Source organism: Berghia stephanieae, chromosome 4, assembly GCF_034508935.2.
Source record: "Berghia stephanieae isolate SIO BIC M18660-M18661 chromosome 4, UCSD_Bste_1.3, whole genome shotgun sequence".
NCBI classification, from domain to species: Eukaryota; Metazoa; Mollusca; class Gastropoda; order Nudibranchia; family Aeolidiidae; genus Berghia; species Berghia stephanieae.
This window is the reverse complement of record NC_088363.1, coordinates 61,874,734-61,882,233: the sequence shown is the minus strand read 5'-3', so window position 1 is coordinate 61,882,233 and position 7,500 is coordinate 61,874,734. Positions and strand designations below refer to the sequence as shown.

At 33.6% G+C, this 7,500-nt stretch overlaps 1 protein-coding gene across 1 annotated transcript in view; it reads left to right on the top strand.

The window, feature by feature from the left end:
* Positions 1-7,500, top strand: part of LOC144970967 (ephrin type-B receptor 1-B-like) — a 183,601-nt gene that overhangs the window by 93,509 nt on the left and 82,592 nt on the right.

Sequence of the window (7,500 nt, the reverse complement as noted above, 5' to 3'; positions counted from 1 at the left end):
AGAGAAGAGAGAGAGAGAGAGAGAGAGAGAGAGAGAGAGAGAGAGAGAGAGAGAGAGAGAGAGTTGGTGGTAGGATGTAGGCAACGATAGATCAAAGATGACATACATTATAATATCGTCAACGATGTATTTTTACTATTTATTTAATGTCATTGTAATTACTCGAACATCGCCCATCCCAGTTATTGAAATATACCAGACGATTATTTCAATCAATGATCATTTCATTCTAACCATAACGCATCGAGCTTTTTTGCCATGCCTGATTTTCATTGTTTCTATTATGATTTATACCACTGTTTTAATTTTTAGACTTTTTGAGATTTCTTCCGATGTTGTATTGAATCTAATGTTAAATTGAATTTTAAGATTAAGGTTGATTGTTTCATCCAATGTTGATTGGTTTCGATAAAGCACAGGATAAATCTAAATAGTGAAACAAGATTATGATTCCAAAGCAAAATTAGCAGAACTTTATTTTCTTTCCTTTAGTAATTGACCTCTTGGGATCTATTCATAATATTATAAAATCTTTCAGATAAGAGAGACGATTCTCAAAGTACTAAATTCCTTAGAGTTAAATTGAGTAGTGACTTTCAAAACTTGCAAAGTCCCATTATCACCATTCAAAGAAAGCCGCAATTTTTTTTTGTCATTTGTTAATTGATTCAAAGAGGAAAATACTTGTATTTTGTGTCTCATGAAACAAAACCCTGAGTTTTGAAAGTCCAAATTTCTCTAGTGATTCTATGGAGTCCAAAAGACAGTTTGAGATTGTTATGTCATTTTCTATCAGTCTGTGAAAATCAGCTACTCAATTGATGTTCTTACCTTATTTGGTGGTTTGTCTTTTACATTGAAAAGAATATCTCTTGCAAATAGTTTGTACCTCATAAGTCTCCGTCCAGTCTGAAATATAGACATGCCAATCTACAACCTCCATACCAACTTTATTCGACCTTATTAACTATCACTGATCCTTCCATTGACATTCGCCAAGTCGAGTATAATGCTTCTTAGACTGTCTGTAATTTTCCTGGATAGAATTCTCTATTTGTCTGTCATGACCAAAAGTCTGAGCACGTAGTCTCAGTTCATGCTCCCAAGAGTCACTTCTTCACCCTCATCAGCTCAAATCTAAGCGGATTTGTTATTTATTTATTTTTCTCTTACTTAATTTTTTTGCCAGATTCAATACTCATTGATATCAAACGCCTTCGGATCTCCTGTCTCGACCTCTCTTCGCAATGCCGGTTTTGATTATTATTTTTATTTGTATTATTATTATAGGCCGTTCACTATCTCCGCGTTTCTGAAAATCCCAGCTAAACCCGTCGGTAAACGAATGTGGCCAGTTCATAATGCTCCCGATTTAGACGTGGATGTTTAGATTTCAGAATGGATCTTGTATTTGATGTTTCGAGATCATAGGTTACACGGGCGATTCGTTATGAATAAGATATGTAAACAAAATCCCTTAAGGTATCCCTGGTCAAATTCTGGGTATCAAAAAGCAATGATTTTACCATTGCTTCTTATTTTTAGTACCTAAAAAGATGTAGAATACCATCGATCACTATCTAAAGTGGTATTACTACGCATCGAAAAGTAATTACCCTTCCATCGCTCATTTGTATCCCTACTCTTAATGTCATACGGTTTTATTTTTTTACCACATCATATTATAATTTGCTATTGTTACCTCACACAAATTATGCATACATCATCAATTTCAAGAACAAGAAAAAAAAGCAAACAACAAAAAAAAAAACAACAAAAAAACAAAAAAAAAACAAAAAACAAAACAAAATAAAACAAAACAAGACACGCCGAGTTTTGTGGCTTTACGGTAATTTTTTACTGTATTTTACTCGTTTCAAGCTTTGCAACGATTCTGCGACTTTTTATCATCCACTGATATGTCTCTCCACATTTAAATGAGTTTTACCTTTGCCTAAACAAAAGTGTGCTTTGACTATCTAATGACATATCTATACAATGTTTGAATATATTGTATCCAATGATTATAATTATGAGAAAATGAAGGTTAATACAATAGTACCATTCTAATTTAAAACAAGATAACATTTATTACATCTCAATGAAGTAATAAATTTAGCTTTCAAGTTGGAGCCCCGTGTTAGGTATATCATAATATGGGAGTAATTTAGATTTTAAATAATTAAAAAAAAACCTATATCATGTATTAAGTAGGGTAATGCTGTAGGGTGTGTAAGTTGACGAGTCAATACACATAATTTGGGGTTGTTCAATTTATTTATCTGATAATATAACTGAAATTTATTCGATTTTGATTTTTGTTGATACAATAGGATTCAATAGTCTGATGTCACGTCCGTCCAGCAACGAGCAGCTTGGTTTTAGTCAAAGAAAATCGGTACTTTTTATTCTTCAGGCTGGCTAGAACTTTTTCACATGTCATGTGATCAAAATGTATAAAAGTCAAAACATGATCAGATTTTTCTCCTCTGGATACACTTTTATGCTCGTCGGAGAAGTATTTCTTAAGGGCGTCCGCTACATAGCGATAGTTAGAACCAGTTCCTAAGTTACGATGCGTCATGACGAGGGAAGTGACGTCACGACTGTTAAAGCCTATTGGACCTATTCTTGAATATATCAGCTTACTTTGGAATAAGATAAATATTTGATTGCATTACCGTATCAAACGACTTATGAGCGGGTTTTATGCGCAATATCAGTTGATCGTTATGTCGTGTATTACGTCTTGTTATACAGATTAATTTTGTTATAATAGTTATGTAATTATTCTAAAAAAAATATATAATGTTACTCATAAAGAACGCTGGGATCTTTTGTCTTTACCCCCTAGCTGTACCATTATAGTAGTCCGTCCTGGGTTAATTACAAGTCACCGATTATCTTGATTTAGTTGGTCGTGGATTCAGATGCCTCTGGGTTAAATACGAAGATGAATAGAAAGATGGCAAAGACCATGGGAGAAACAAGGGGGCAAACGATGGGAGAAATGTGAAGAAAAATTGGGTAGAAATTGGGAACAGGGAGATTAAGGAGGAGGGAGTCTGAGTAGGGGGAGGATGAGGAAAAGAAGATGAGAAAAATGGATAAATACAGTAAAAAAGAAGTGGTGGAATAAATCGAAATGTCTCTGAATAACAAAGAAACTTGTTGACACGGGGATATCGAGGGATCGCATGATATGTAGATGTAATGGCCGAATGATTGTGATGTATACTGAGACCGTCAAACAGAAATGTATGAAAAGATAAAATCGGATAGAACCGTTTTACTGCTTGATGAGAATGTTAGATACCCCGGAAGAAATATTGACGAAAGATTAAAAGGGATTGATGTATACGATGTAAAGGAAAAGAAATAAGACGAAGAAGAAAAAAAAGCCTAACAAAAGGAAATCGTAATGATATAGGGTGTTGGGGTTGTTGTCTATCCAGGGACTATGTTTTCTCTCGGATCGATTGACAAGAGAGGACTTAACGTCTCTTATTTCTTGCGCAGAAATATGATGTTTCCGTTTATTGATTACTAGCTGAGTTCCTTCTCCTCCCCCCTCACTCCCTCCACACCCTTCCCCTTTTTTGCCCGATTTCCCCAAACCAGTTACAAGTGGACCTCCGGAATTTGTTAGCATTCGACAACCCTGTCAATAAGCATTTCTTATTCCCGAAATCCCTGGGTTTGTATTGGAGTGTGATCCAACCACCGGTGGCAATTGGTGATGTCAAATGAAATTTATCGGAAAACGTTATGTTGTCCCCTATTTTTGATACGACGAAAATGATCGGGGCAAGTGAAACAGAAAAACGCTAACTGATGTATTTTTGCTTATTAGAGAGGCTGATTTAGAAAATTGTGACTCACTGCGTCTTTGACTTGCCATGAAACTCATGAAATGTTCACTATTACACCCCCCCCCCCCAAAAAAAAAAAAAAAAAAAAAAGAAAAAAAAAGAAGAAGAAATCTGTTTAAGAAACTCTTAAAACTTATGTTTTAAAAATTAAACTTTAAAATGTCAAAATCTATATTATAATGCAAGATCGAGACAGTTGGTTACTTGGAGAGGAAAGGGAAAAGACGGTATAATGAATTTGAAGTGAGAAATTATATATTGATGCTATGAGGATCAATAAAATACTCACAAAATCCGCAAACCAAATTTAACATTTCAACACATAAAACTATGTGTAACCTTAAATGCTTAATTTCTGACTGATATTATTTAGTGATATCTAATCACGAACAGGCTGTCAAAATATAAATTAAAAAGAGCTGAATGACGTTTTTTTTCTATCTACAGTATCATTTTATAATCACAGCCTCGAAAGATCAAGTTAGTTGGCAGCATTGCTTCCATTCACTGTAGCTGTTATTGCTTCGACTTGTTTGTCGTGAACTGTTAATGAAATGGTGGAAATCGTAGAACGTTATGAATATGCAACGATGGCTAACGAGTGGTAATATATTTGTCTATATCGAGCACGTGCCGTGCCGCTAATGCTGTTGCTGAGTAATTTGATAGTAATTATTCCGAATCTTTATCGAGTTATTGGCGGATCGGGCGGGGCATAATCTACTCGTGTTTTATTGCTATGTAATCTAGTCGGTGAAGGAGGAAACGGGGACACTTTATATTACGTTACAAATTAACTGCCTTGTTCACACCTCACACCGCTTCCAATACTAAACAAAAGGTTGGCGGGGAGGGGGGGGGGGTGGAGAGAGAGAGAGAGAGAGAGAGAGAGAGAGAGAGAGAGAGAGAGAGAGAGAGAGAGAGAAAGAGAGAGAGAGAACACGAAAAATAAAATCAACAAATAATATAGAATCTCGCGATTGTTCTAGTATGGTGCGCAAGATGAAATTTAATTTTTAATTCTCATAGTTTTGTGCGTTGGTCTGCCCATGCTCACTCTCAGTAATAATTCTTTTCTGTTTTTGTAAATATTTCTAAGTAATCTTCGTGAGGCTTTATTGATAACGTGACTTTTTAAACCGTAAAAAAAAAACAAAAAAAAAAAAAAAAAAACAACACAAACAACAGCAGCAAAAACTTATACATGTATAGCGCAATATCCACTAAACGTGCTCAAAGCGATTTACGATGGGTCTCTAGCTTCTTCCCAAGCCATCAACATCACTTAGCATGTAGGACGAGACATGACGCCTGTAAGGCGATCTTAATTTTTATTTTTCGGCAGACACAACGTTGTTACCGGCCAGGTGCTCATTTTACATCCTAGTGCGTCTAGGGAATGTGAGTAAAGACCATCTGGTCACCCTGCAATATCAAACTGGGACGGCTGTAAATGCGGTGAATATTATTCACTAAACATGTCATACCGCTTGATTTTGTCGATGTATCTCATCTCTCTTGTCGTTCTTTGTGGGCAGTTTATCCCAATTCCTGATGAAGTACAAGCCAAATGCCATTTATGTAGAAGTAATAAAATGTTTAAAAAACCAAAACCAAAAAAAAAAAAAATAAATAAAAGATAAAAAAAATAAAAAAATAAATAACCAGAGCAAAAAAACCCCCAAAAGAAAACACAAAAACCAACAAACAAACAAATGGAAAAACAAACAAACAATAATAGTAGTAGTAATAATAATAATAATAATAATAATAATAATAATAATAATAATAATAATAATAATAATAATAATAATAATAATAATAATAATAATAATAATAATAATAATAATATTAATAATAATATAAAAAATAATAATAATAATAATAATAATAATAATAATAATAATAATAATAATAATAATAATAATAATAATAATAATAATAATAATAATAATAATAATAATAAGCATATTCTATAGCGCCTTTCGTCGAAACCTCAATGCACTTTAAAATTAAAAAATAAATAAACAACACATTTAGAGCATAAAAAACATCATCAATAAACAAGTCACATACAATACATTTGAAATTCAATTAAGTAAATATTTTCTGAAAAGATATGTAGATATTTTTTTTTTTTTTTTTAATTTTTAATTTTTTTTATTTTTTTTTTGCTTTAGTTTTTAAAAAATATCTATAGAGCTCGAAAATCTCACAGATTGAGGAATATCATTCCAAATAAACAAATGAAAAAAAAAAAAAAATTATAACAATGTCAGACCACCATTGCTTTCCTATGTCATTTTGTCTTCAATTGAAACTGCCACGTCTCTTCAAATCTCATTTAAGGGATGTTTTATGCAAGACTGGCTTATTTGAGCAGAGCTCAGACCACTTGAAACCCAAACTCCACATGCACCCTCTCCATCGAGATGTCTCCTCGAAACACGAGAGTCCCGTTCTTCTAGATTGACAGAGCTTAAAATAATGTTTGATGATTATGAAAAATGATTTATTTTCTCAAATGAATTACATGTTATAAGACATCATGTGAAGTGAAGGATGCCATGTCGCTCTCCGAACTGATTATTTTGTACACATGTGTATGCAATACTCAACGCAATGTATGGCCCGCCCAAAAATCTCAACGAGGATTATACTTTTAAAAGAATGAACATAGTTAAACAACTAAATTAGTGATTGCAAACAGATTTGAAACAAACGAAACGTTGTGATAGAAGAGAAAAAGAAAAAAAAAACACACACACACACACCTCAAAATCTGGACGGGGGTTCAAAACCACAACGCTTCGATTTTAAATTCGTTGCAAAAGAAGAATGAATAGAGATGGCAATGATATCGATTTCGGGGCACCGAATGTTTGGATTGTTTTAAACGAATGATAATCGAATATATTTTTTATAACACACCAACCATCATTAATTTGGGAATTGGAGGCGTCAGGATACAGCTCTCTGGAGACCAACATGTGCTAATCTCTATTTACCTCCCCTGCTGACAGCGATGAAACAGAACCCAGCCATCACGGCGTAATGGGCTGCCAGTGGCCCGCCGGCAGGACACGGGGGACAGAGAGATGCAACTCGGAACGACGTCAGTGACAATGATTGTTTAGAATTTAGAAATTTATCATTGTTATTGATTGTTATTGCTGTGTTTTTCTTTTCTTTTTTTTTTTTTTTTTTTTTTTTTGGGGGGGGGGGGGGGGGTCTTCTTCCTCTTCTTCTTTTTTTTTTTTTTAAATTTGATAGTGATATGGGTGGCATGATTGGAATAATTAATGATCGTGAGATAATGTGTTAAAATCTGGGAAGGATGACTCAGTCACGCCTTGTGCCTTCAACGTCAGTGGGAGTAGTATTCACTAAAATTATATAATCATAATATTATAACGTCACGGACACGAGTTCCTTATTTAAATGTAATATTTAAGAGTCGGCTCTGATGCAAGAAATTAAAATCTAAAAAGCTGTGTATGATGCGATGTGGTGACAGAAAGGGAAATAGAAACATACTTATATATATATATATATATATATATATATATATATATATATATATATATATATATATATATAATATAAAAAGATGCAAAAAAGTCAATCA